Source organism: Schistocerca nitens, chromosome 6 (genome assembly GCF_023898315.1).
Source record: "Schistocerca nitens isolate TAMUIC-IGC-003100 chromosome 6, iqSchNite1.1, whole genome shotgun sequence".
NCBI classification, from domain to species: Eukaryota; Metazoa; Arthropoda; class Insecta; order Orthoptera; family Acrididae; genus Schistocerca; species Schistocerca nitens.
This window is the reverse complement of record NC_064619.1, coordinates 224,825,169-224,838,020: the sequence shown is the minus strand read 5'-3', so window position 1 is coordinate 224,838,020 and position 12,852 is coordinate 224,825,169. Positions and strand designations below refer to the sequence as shown.

General features: G+C 47.0%; 1 protein-coding gene across 4 annotated transcripts in view; it reads right to left on the bottom strand.

Moving 5' to 3' along the window:
• Positions 1 to 12,852, bottom strand: part of LOC126262268 (uncharacterized) — a 508,717-nt gene that overhangs the window by 128,322 nt on the left and 367,543 nt on the right. The gene's annotated exons all lie outside the window — the stretch shown is intronic.

The window sequence follows — 12,852 nt, the reverse complement described above, 5'->3', positions numbered from 1 at the left end:
GCGTAACGTCGCAAAGCACTATGAAATGGAATGAGCATGTAATGGTTGTAGCAAGGAAGGCGAATGGTCGACTTCGGTTTATTGAGAGAATTTTAGAAAAACTTGGTTCATCTGTAAGAGACTACACATAGGACCCATTGTTGAACACTGTTGGAGTGTTTAGGACCCACATCAGGTTGGGTTGAAAGAAGACATCGAAGCAATTCTGAGGCGGACTGCTAGATTTGTTACCGGTAAGTTCGAACAACACTCAAGTATTACGGAGATGCTTCAGGAACTCAAATGAGAGTCACTGGAGAGAAGGTGACGTTCTTTTCAAGGAGCAATAATGGAAAAAATGAGAGATCCGGCATTAGAGGCTGATTGCAGAACTATTCTGCTGCTGCCAACGTACATTTCGCCTAAGGGCCATGAACATAAGGTTAGACAGGGTAGTGCTAGTACTGAGCCATAAAGACAGTCGTTTTACCCTCACCCTATTTGAAGTGGAACAGGAAAGCAAATGACTGGTGGTGGTACAGGGTACCCTCCGCCACGCACCACACGATGACTTGCGGAGTATGTATGTAGATGTAGATGTGTCACCCATTCTCACCCCCATCTCTAAGGGTGGTACGAGGTTCTTACCTCCACAGAAACCTTCGCGGGCATTAGCAACAACAACTCACCAAAGTTTCATCATAATCGGATGAAAAATATGGGATTGCATAGAATACGAACAGACAAATATTCACTGACATGAACATTATTGAGCATATCTGGGACGCCTTGCAACATGCTATTCAGAAGAGATCTCCATCCCTTCATAGTCTTACGGATTTATGGTCAGCTGTGCAGGATTCGTGGTGTCAATTGCCTCCAGCATTACTCAGACATTAGTCGTGTCCATGCCACGTCGTGTTGCGGCAGTTCTGCGTGCTCGCGCGGGCCCTACCCGATATTAGGTAGGTGTACGTTTCTTTGGCTCTTCGGTGTATGTGCATATATATATACATTGCAAAAATATATAGCCTATGATCGTCTGACCGTTACTTAGGGGCTTGTAAAAATTTGCAGCAACCCGGCAAGAAATTTTCGAGAGTTTCGGTAAGAGCGTTTCCCATTTATATATTATATATATAACTGTCAAAGTGATCGTTTTGCTATTAAAAACATGTGACAGCAGAACTTTCAAACTAAACGCAATTTTTTTAAAATTTATTTTTCATACCAAAAATACCATTACCAAGCATAATTACGAACCGAAGGAAAAAAAAAATCAACTAGATCAGGCGAACCATTCTCAAATTATGATCTGTCTCAATTGACGATCTGACTCAATTGATTTTAATTTCCGACTTTTCCGATTTATTTTCCAAAAATTTTCCTTCTTACAAACATTGTCCTGATAGTTACGAACACAACAATGACAAAAATCAACCAAATCTCTCGAGCCGTTCATAACATGATATTTCATACATGCGCCAATTGATCTTAATTATTGACTTTTCCGATGGATTCTCCAAAAATTTTCTTTCATAGAAACCTTGTCCTGACAATAATGAACACAACAAATAATCAATTATATCGGTCAGGCCTTTCTCAGGTGATGATCTTTCACACATGCGGCAATTGATCTTTACATATATTACTCGTCTTTCCCTACAGCGTATAACGTATATCTATTTTTCTGAGGGTACTTAACATCTTGCACTACTTCAGACGCGTCAGCAAGTCCCAACACTGTACGAGAAGAGAAATGACGTTCTACTTATCTGCACAAACTAACTAGCCACGTGATCAGAAGTTGGATATTATTACTTAACATTAGAACTCTTAGAGTCGACCTGTGAATAAAGGTGCAGAAAATGTCCCCGCAACACGATTTACCGAAAACTTTGGTGGTAATATTGCGATGTAGGAAGACTTCCTTGCTGATATAACTCATTTTGTCGCTCTTAACGGAACAATATCTAGAGATGTAATTTCCGGAATACCCCAAATAAGTGTGGTAGGAAGAGGAAGGTAGAGTTTAACGTCTCGTCGACAACGAGGTCATTAGAGACGGAGCACGAGCTCGGATTAGGGAAGGATAGGGAAAGAAATCGGCCGTGCCCTTTCGAAGGAACCACCCGGGCATTTGCCTGAAGCGATTTAGGGAAATCACGGAAAAGCTAAATCAGGATGGCCGGGCGCGGGTTTGAACCGTCGTCCTCCCCAATGCGAGTCCACTGTGCTAACCACTGCGCCACCTCGCTCGGTCTAAGTGTGATAGGACGGTAATTGTTTACAGTGTATATTAGTAATCGAGTAAAAAGCGTCGGAAGCTCTGTAAGACTGTTCGTAGATGATGCGGTTGTCTATAAGAAAGTAGCAACGCCAAAATACACTCCTGGAAATTGAAATAAGAACACCGTGAATTCATTGTCCCAGGAAGGGGAAACTTTATTGACACATTCCTGGGGGCAGATACATCACATGATCACACTGACAGAACCACAGGCACATTGACACAGGCAACAGAGCATGCACAATGTCGGCACTAGTACAGTGTATATCCACCTTTCGCAGCAATGCAGGCTGCTATTCTCCCATGGAGACGATCGTAGAGATGCTGGATGTAGTCCCGTGGAACGGCTTGCCATGCCATTTCCACCTGGCGCCTCCATTGGACCAGCGTTCGTGCTGGACGTGCAGACCGCGTGAGACGACGCTTCATCCAGTCCCAAACATGCTCAATGGGGGACAGATCCGGAGATCTTGCTGGCCAGGGTAGTTGACTTACACCTTCTAGAGCACGTTGGGTGGCACGGGATACATGCGGACGTGCATTGTCCTGTTGGAACAGCAAGTTCCCTTGCCGGTCTAGGAATGGTAGAACTATGGGTTCGATGACGGTTTGGATGTACCGTGCACTATTCAGTGTCCCCTCGACGATCACCAGTGGTGTACGGCCAGTGTAGGAGATCGCTCCCCACACCATGATGCCGGGTGTTGGCCCTGTGTGCCTCGGTCGTATGCAGTCCTGATTGTGGCGCTCACCTGCACGGCGCCAAACACGCATACGACCATCATTGGCACCAAGGCAGAAGCGACTCTCATCGCTGAAGACGACACGTCTCCATTCGTCCCTCCATTCACGCCTGTCGCGACACCACTGGAGGCGGGCTGCACGATGTTGGGGCGTGAGCGGAAGTAGCCCAGCTTCATGGAGACGGTTGCGAATGGTCCTCGCCGATACCCCAGGAGCAACAGTGTCCCTAATTTGCTGGGAAGTGGCGGTGCGGTCCCCTACGGCACTGCGTAGGATCCTACGGTCTTGGCGTTCATCCGTGCGTCGCTGCGGTCCGGTCCCAGGTCGACGGGCACGTGCACCTTCCGCCGACCACTGGCGACAACATCGATGTACTGTGGAGACCTCACGCCCCACGTGTTGAGCAATTCGGCGGTACGTCCACCCGGCCTCCCGCATGCCCACTATACGCCCTCGCTCAAAGTCCGTCAACTGCACATACGGTTCACGTCCACGCTGTCGCGGCATGCTACCAGTGTTAAAGACTGCGATGGAGCTCCGTATGCCACGGCAAACTGGCTGACACTGACGGCGGCGGTGCACAAATGCTGCGCAGCTAGCGCCATTCGACGGCCAACACCACGGTTCCTGGTGTGTCCGCTGTGCCGTGCGTGTGATCATTGCTTGTACAGCCCTCTCGCAGTGTCCGGAGCAAGTATGGTGTGTCTGACACACCGGTGTCAATGTGTTCTTTTTTACATTTCCAGGAGTGTACATTATCGATTTGCAAAATGATCTACAGGAGATCGATGAATGGTGCATTCACTGACATTTGACGCTGAATGTAAATACATGTAACACATTGCGCATACATAGGAAAGTAAATCCACTACCATACAACTACAATACTGGAACACTATATACCGTAAATGTCCAGGAGTAACTATCCTTATGCACCTTAAGTGGAATGACCACTTAAAACAAATGGCAGGAAAGGCAAACGCCAGACTGAGAATCATAGGAAGAGTCTTAAGGAAATGTAACTCATCCACGAAGGACGTGACCTACAAGATGGTCGACCGATTTTTCATCAATCTGGGATTGTTGACACGTAGAGATTGAGAAGATTTTTAGAAAAAGCGGTGCGTTTCGTCACGGGATCGTTCAGTCGGCGCGGGAGGGTTACCGAGATGCTCAACAAACTCAGGTGGCAGACGTTACAAGAGAGGCGTTGAGCATCACAGAGAGGTTTACTATTGAAATTTCGAGAGAGCATTTTTCCATGAAGAGTCAGACAACGTATTACTTTCTCCCACGTACATCCCGCGAAATCACGAAATTTGAAAAAATTAAGGAATTAGAGCTAATACAAAGGCTTACTGACAATCATTCTTCCCACTCGCCATTCACGAATGGAACTGGGAAGAGAGGATCAGCTGGTAGTATCAGAAGTATCGTCCAGCACATATTGCCAGGTGGCGTGTGGAGAATTGATGTAGAGCTAGAGGTAGGTGCAGATGCAGGTAGCAGTTCCAGTGTTCCAAAGAGTAATTACACGAATTAGAAGGCGCATTCACATAACGAAAGGTATTCCAGAAATGTGGGACCAAGATCATTCATGAGACAATTTGAGACATAGACGGCCCTTGCCCCAACACACAACATTCAGCATTGGTAACTAGAGTGCTCCTGGGGTTCAGTATCGATTTTTATAGTTGCGACTTGCGACAAAATTCTATGTACAGTCTAGTTACAGTCTTTCAGAGTCAACCTCTTCAGAATAAGATGGTTGTAACAAGCAATGCACAGATATGTTCTCATTGTCATCAGCCATTTTACATCCACTTCTCGAAAAAGTGCTTTTCCATGAATTACAGTCTTCATTTATATTCATTTATGGTGCTCCTGCACGCTTTCTGCCACCTATCCATCTTCTTTAGTCGCCAGCTAGGTCGTTTCTTATCTCTTGCTATCCAGCAAAGAGCTTCCTCAGTCCATCACCAATTCTCGTAGCTCCTTGCCCTGCCATCTGAGTTTCATTTTCATTTTCATTAGTCATAGTTATATTTGCACTACTGCTTGTCACCTGATCCATTCATTTGTTTTTGTGTTGCTCCTACTAATTAGTAACATTTTGTTCTCCATTTCTCGCAGAGAAACCCCAAGTTTTTGAGAGGTGCATTAAAATTCAATGTCACCACCATAGCTCAAAACTCGTAGCACACATTGATTGCTAAGTTTCAGTTTCAGACAAAACAGGAATTTAGATTTGCAAACTCTATTTAGTTTGCGAAAAGTGCTCCAGGCTATTTAAACTCTGTTGTTTAGTGACGTTTCCGTCCATCCAGTCTTTTTATCTTCAATCGCTCTACACGAAAACTCGTCAAGTTTTCTTGTGATTTAATCTTCATTTTTACAGCTTTATTTTCGGTGTGCTGGCCATATAGCATTTTAGGCTTCTGTCATCAGCAAAACGAAGGGGATTCAGGTACGTACCACTAACATATATTCCTTATTCGTCTTCTCAGTTTAAAGATCTTGGGTTTATGAGAACTGATTCAATTCTGAATTTCCCACTTCCTCAAGAAGATTAATGGAGGCTGTAGCGTCGATATGTGTCCCCTTCCGTATACTAACACAGGTTGAATCAAGGGCTCACCATAAACAGCCTGACTGTTCTACAGGAGATGGACAAAAATATCAAAACACCGCGAGAAATTCATGCTTGAACATAGGTGTGGATGCTGTCCAAGCCTGCAGGTGGCGCTGTCGAGTTTGACAATGAACGACACCTGGAAATTCCCTCAACACGTTCCAAGTGTCAGTCGTGGTCAACACTGTGTTCCGTGTAGTTTGAATGCATTATATCAAAGCTAAGTGAATGCAACTGCGAATACATTTCACGTATTTCATAACGGCTGTAGTCACCGCAGTGCTTTTTTGCATGTCCGAAGGAACATTTCATCGTATTTATGACCAATACAGTCACTGCAATATTGTATCAGTTCGCTGACACTGGGCAAGCGACTTTCAGTTAAAATGTCTCCTCCGTACGGAAATATACATGATGAATGTACGAGTGCACGTTGTAGACACATAATTGACGACAAATGGAAGATTGGGCCTGGTCGTGACGCGTGCTCGAATAACCCATTGGAAGGCGATCACTCACCTTAAGCTGGAAATGCGGGTTCGGATACCGTTCCGGCATAAATTTTCATTGTCGCCATTCCATTATACACCTGATGGTGTCTATAAAGACAACTGCGAATACATTTCATGTATTTCCGGAGGTATGTGGCACCAGATAGCTATGCACAAGTGATGCATACTTTTGAGGATGCATAGACGGCGCCAGATAGCGTCCCGGATATGTTCCCGTCAACATGAGTTCACTATCTGGCTCCTTGCTGTGTAGTCCAGCACCCCTGCCAGATAGATATACATTACCACATCGCTGTGTTCCGGGTTGCATACACCGCAGGCAAGGCCGGGAGCAGCGACGAGTATCGATGGTCATTCACAGAGGTCGCCTACAGCCGATGCCACACCCACATCGGACGCCAACCAGAGGCTGCGATGACATCATCTAGCTAGAAGAGTTAACGGGCGAGGAGTTCGTTATCTCCGACGGCGACGACAAATCGTGCGGATCCAAGGCAGGCATCCACACGGTGTTAACCTGCGGCCCAAGTGCTGTAGAAGTGGTTTCACTACTACTCCGGATATAACTGCAGTCGCAATTACGAAGTCACCAGCAAATGCCGTAGGCTATTGAGAGATGCCATGCTGGAATACGGTGCTATAAACAGACTTGTTATTGGAATCATCACAGTCATGGCGCTTCATTGCAGTTACGGGCTTAGTGTTGGAAGGATACTTTCTACTGGAAGTGATAACTTGTCACGGACTAAGTTTCCGTCGGTATTGAATACTTGGCGTATCAAAATTCATGTTAAGGTATTTTGTGAGTTCTAATAAATAATAGTTTTTGTACTTGGATTAATTTATTTAATAGTTTCAGAACGCTACACTGACACACTCGTTAATGGTTCAAATGGCTCTGAGCACTATGGGACTTAATTGTTGAGGTCATCAGTCCCCTATAACTTAGAACTACTTCAACCTAACTAACTAAGGACATCACACACATCCATGCCCGAGGCAGGATTCGAACCTGCAACCGTAGCGGTCGCGTGGTTCCAGACTGTAGCGCCTAGAACCGCTCGGCCACTCCGGCCGGCTCTCGTTAATATGAGCACACAATAGTAGTGAGGTCAATACTGGTACATTCTATAAAGAATGACAGCGTAACAGTGACACGGCTCAACAGTAGAACAGAGCACTTCGCAACACTACTCAAATCACTTTAGCACGATTTTGGCCTGGTGACATGGGCAGATATTCCGCCGAAAGATGGTATCGTTTACATGGAAGATGAGCATGAAGAGATCCAGGTGGTCTGCAATAATGTTCACACAGACCATAGCTGTCATGACGCCTTCGATTACAACCACTGGCCTCAGAAGGTTACGTGAATGTCCCACACAGCATAATACTGCCGCACCGGCCTGCGACTGTGGCGCAGTGTATGTTTCCAACAGCTGTTCGCCTAAATTACGGCATATGCAGATACAAACATTGACCTACTGTAATAAGAAACATGATCCATCCAACCAGGCGACACGTTTCCACTGACCCACGGTCCAATCTCGATGATCCCGTGCCCACTGCAGTCGTAATTGACCGTGTCGCTGGGTCAACACGGGAACACGTAGGGGTTGTCTGTTGCTGTGCCCCACCTTCAAGAATTCGCACTGAACGAATCGCTCTGAAACGCTGATGCCTGCACCAGCATCGTGCTCTGTAGTCAAGTCTGCCACAGATAGCCCCCTATAGGGCTTTACAGAGCGGGCATAACCCTGACCTCCATGTTCAGTGACGTCCAACACCTTGTGGCCTACTCGAGGTTAACCATCCTTCAACGGCTTTTCATATAAATTGAATGTATTCACAGCTGCGAATACGAACAATCATCAGCTGTGTAACGTAATGACGACAATGAAAATTTATACTGGACCGGGACACGAACCCGGATTTCCCGCTTTACGCAAGAGATCGCCTTCCACTAGGCTAGCCGAGCACACTTCACGGCCAGATCAAAACTTCCGTACACCGTCAACCGCATGTCTACAACCTGGTCTCATACACCCTTTATTTATATTCCTGTACAGGGGTGATATTTTAACTGAAAGTCGTTTGCCCGGTGTCGGCGGATAAATATGATATGCTGCCTGTGTTGTTCGGACATGCATGCATACTTGTTTCCAGGCAACGGGCCCTTTGTCAACGTCGTTTATGCCAGTGATTTCCCTATTGGCAGGCCATGTTGTCGCTGGAATGGTTCCACATTCGTCTCTGTCCGGTTGTGTACAGAGTGGGAGGAAGATAAAACTGGTCCGAAAAATACACTCCTGGAAATGGAAAAAGGAACACATTGACACCGGTGTGTCAGACCCACCATACTTGCTCCGGACACTGCGAGAGGGCTGTACAAGCAATGATCACACGCACGGCACAGCGGACACACCAGGAACCGCGGTGTTGGCCGTCGAATGGCGCTAGCTGCGCAGCATTTGTGCACCGCCGCCGTCAGTGTCAGCCAGTTTGCCGTGGCATACGGAGCTCCATCGCAGTCTTTAACACTGGTAGCATGCCGCGACAGCGTGGACGTGAACCGTATGTGCAGTTGACGGACTTTGAGCGAGGGCGTATAGTGGGCATGCGGGAGGCCGGGTGGACGTACCGCCGAATTGCTCAACACGTGGGGCGTGAGGTCTCCACAGTACATCGATGTTGTCGCCAGTGGTCGGCGGAAGGTGCACGTGCCCGTCGACCTGGGACCGGACCGCAGCGACGCACGGATGCACGCCAAGACCATAGGATCCTACGCAGTGCCGTAGGGGACCGCACCGCCACTTCCCAGCAAATTAGGGACACTGTTGCTCCTGGGGTATCGGCGAGGACCATTCGCAACCGTCTCCATGAAGCTGGGCTACTTCCGCTCACGCCCCAACATCGTGCAGCCCGCCTCCAGTGGTGTCGCGACAGGCGTGAATGGAGGGACGAATGGAGACGTGTCGTCTTCAGCGATGAGAGTCGCTTCTGCCTTGGTGCCAATGATGGTCGTATGCGTGTTTGGCGCCGTGCAGATGAGCGCCAGAATCAGGACTGCATACGACCGAGGCACACAGGGCCAACACCCGGCATCATGGTGTGGGGAGCGATCTCCTACACTGGCCGTACACCACTGGTGATCGTCGAGGGGACACTGAATAGTGCACGGTACATCCAAACCGTCATCGAACCCATCGTTCTACCATTCCTAGACCGGCAAGGGAACTTGCTGTTCCAACAGGACAATGCACGTCCGCATGTATCCCGTGCCACCCAACGTGCTCTAGAAGGTGTAAGTCAACTACCCTGGCCAGCAAGATCTCCGGATCTGTCCCCCATTGAGCATGTTTGGGACTGGATGAAGCGTCGTCTCACGCGGTCTGCACGTCCAGCACGAACGCTGGTCCAACTGAGGCGCCAGGTGGAAATGGCATGGCAAGCCGTTCCACAGGACTACATCCAGCATCTCTACGATCGTCTCCATGGGAGAATAGCAGCCTGCATTGCTGCGAAAGGTGGATATACACTGTACTAGTGCCGACATTGTGCATGCTCTGTTGCCTGTGTCTATGTGCCTGTGGTTCTGTCAGTGTGATCATGTGATGTATCTGACCCCAGGAATGTGTCAATCAAGTTTCCCCTTCCTGGGACAATGAATTCACGGTGTTCTTATTTCAATTTCCAGGAGTGTATTTACAATTTACTGACGCAGTATTGGCCCTTGTTAATGAACATCACAGAATATTCTGGAACTGGACACCGTTGACGTGCTCGGTATATCAGACTTTGGGAGGCACTTAGCAGCTCTGCCTGAGCGATAGCAGTGATACCGCTGTTATTGTTCTGCCGCAGCTCTTCCAGAGAGTGGGTATTACTTGAGTACACCTGATGCTTCACTCTGCCCCACAGGAAAAAATCACCGGGAGAGACACCAGGCGATCGAGATGTCCTGCAGCTTGCACTGTCTCTAATGATTGCCTTCTTCTCACGGTACACCTCATACACTCGTGGCAAGATTATCAATGCCGTGTATGCCGTTGATACGTCTTGCTGAAAATATTCCATCTTCCGTGAGTTGATCCACAATGAAACCTGATAGTCAAGGGAAGGCACGATTCGGTTACGGTTGTGGACGGGGCCGTAATCAGTTACTATTGGTTGTCTTTTACAGTTACACACATTTATTTTTAAAACAGTAATTCCAGACTCAACAATAAATAAAAAATTACCACACGTTATTAATGAAGGAATAAACAACTGTGTAAATAATAGTGTTTTCAGTGCGTTACAATTTAGCAGATCAGCATAAAACACAGATAAAAATAACGTTTTTTTTTAAAAAAAAAACAAGCCACTGTGATCACGGCTGAAGGCCTTACACGTCAGGACCGGCAATCATATAAAAAAATTATAGGCCTGCTGTAAAACAGCAAATACAAGCAAAGGTTAATTAAAAGAAACAAGCAACTGACCACCAAACGGGTGAAATAAGATGGTGGTAAACCTTGTAACACAACCCTTACACTGCTAGATTTATTCCAGAAGGCGACCAGAACTATTAACTAGACATACACAACCGTTAATGTAGGCATTACAAGATATGGTAATAAATAATACAATAATAAAACACAAGGACCAGTCACAGACGGTGCTCCAGGAATCGACATCTGAGAAGGTCTGGCAACAAACACTTTAGCGAGCGATGAACTGGCAGCCAAGAGCTGCATTCACTTCAGACTAGTGGCAGTCTAACGAATGATTGATGATAATCTTGCTGAAGCTACCTGACGTCCGATAAATTAAATGCAACGATGGAACAATACGCCAAAGCCAGAACCGGCGGTCAGCACTACGTCCAGAATACTGTGTTTGGAGCGCACAGAACGAGAAAGGAATCATTACCACTAGAGCAGAACAAGCACCAACGGGCCTACAATCAAGAAACCTGTCAAAGCTATACGCCTTACCGGACAGCAGCGGCAAGGCGAGGAAACATACACTGCCGTTACATACACTAACCCCCAGGGCAGGTAACTGGGGCGTTAGCGGCCACCAGGCAAGAAAAATTACCGCTGGTTGAACTTAACAAATTGTAACAAATTGAACGCAGTAAATAATAATAAGAAGTCGAGGAAAGCTAATCAGATCCGTCTTCCCCAAGTACTCCACTCGCTGCTCTCTGCCTCGGCGACACTGACAAGGGAACCTCCCCATCGCACCCCCCTCAGATTTAGTTATAAGTTGGCACAGTGGATAGGCCTTGAAAAACTGAACACAAATCAATTGAGAAAACAGGAAGAAGTTGTGTGGAACTGTGAAAAAATAAGCAAAATATACAAACTGAGTAGTTCATGGGAAGATACGCGACATCAAGGACTCTAAGAACACAGGAGCGCCGTGGTCTCGTGGTAACGTGAGCAGCTGCGGAACGAGAGGTCCTTGGTTCAAATCCTCCATCGAGTGAAAAGTTTAATTTTTTTATTTTCAGTTTATGTGACAAACTATTGTGTTTTCATCACTTTTTTGGGAGTGATTATCACATCCACAAGAAAACCTAAATCGGGCAAGGTAGAAGAATCTTTTTACCCATTGCCAAGTGTACAAGTTAGGTGGGTCGACAACATATTCCTGTCATGTGACGCACATGCCGTTACCAGTGTCGTATAGAATATATCAGATGTGTTTTCCTGTGGAGGAATCGGTTGACCTATGACCTTGCGATCAAATGTTTTCGGTTCCCATTGGAGAGGCACGTCCTTTCGTCTACTAATCGCACGGTTTTGCGATGCGGTCGCAAGACACAGACACTAAACTTATTACAGTGAACAGAGACGTCAATGAACGAACGGACAGATAATAAAGATGTAAAAATAAAGAAAGTAAAATTCTCACTGGAGGGAAGACTTGAACCAAGGACCTTTCGTTCTGCAGCTGCTCACGCTACCACGAGACCACGGCGCTCCTGAGCTCAGATTGTCCATGATGTTGCCTATGTGGCCCATGGACTACTCAGTTTGTATATTTTGCTTATTTTTTCACAGTTCCACGCAACTTCTTCCTGTTTTCTCAGTTGATCTGTGTTCAGTTTATCAAGGCCTATCCACTGTGCCAACTTATAACTAAATCTGAGGGGGGTGCGATGGGGAGGTTCCCTTGTGATCAGCAAACACGAACCCAAGTCACTGGATAATCGCGAAATATCACAATGGTGGAGGTTTCTCCACTTGGATTGAAATGCATTCATCTTAAAGATTGCTGGATCCGGTTTACGACGAAGTCGTGCACTCTCGTGACCACAGCCCTTCCATCCGACAGTCCATGCGTGTCGCCAGCGGTCCCGGCGTGTTCTCGCACTGCGCCTACCTCGCTCCTCCTGAATCCCCAACTGAACTGGCCCACTCACACGACTCGGAAAAGCAACGACGTCCCCTCAAACATTGGGCAACAATCACTACATATGGATAAACGCCGCCGCTGCCACTAGCGGACAGGCAATGCTTGCGAAACCGAGTGGCGCCAGTCAGCACGAGAAGAAGACAAACAACGGCAACCATGCCAACTAAACGATACCGTCTGGTCTGCAACAGAGGGCGGAAACCTACAAACAGCACCAACGCGAGTCGCAGCACGGCTCATATACACTCCTGGAAATGGAAAAAAGAACACATTGACACCGGTGTGTC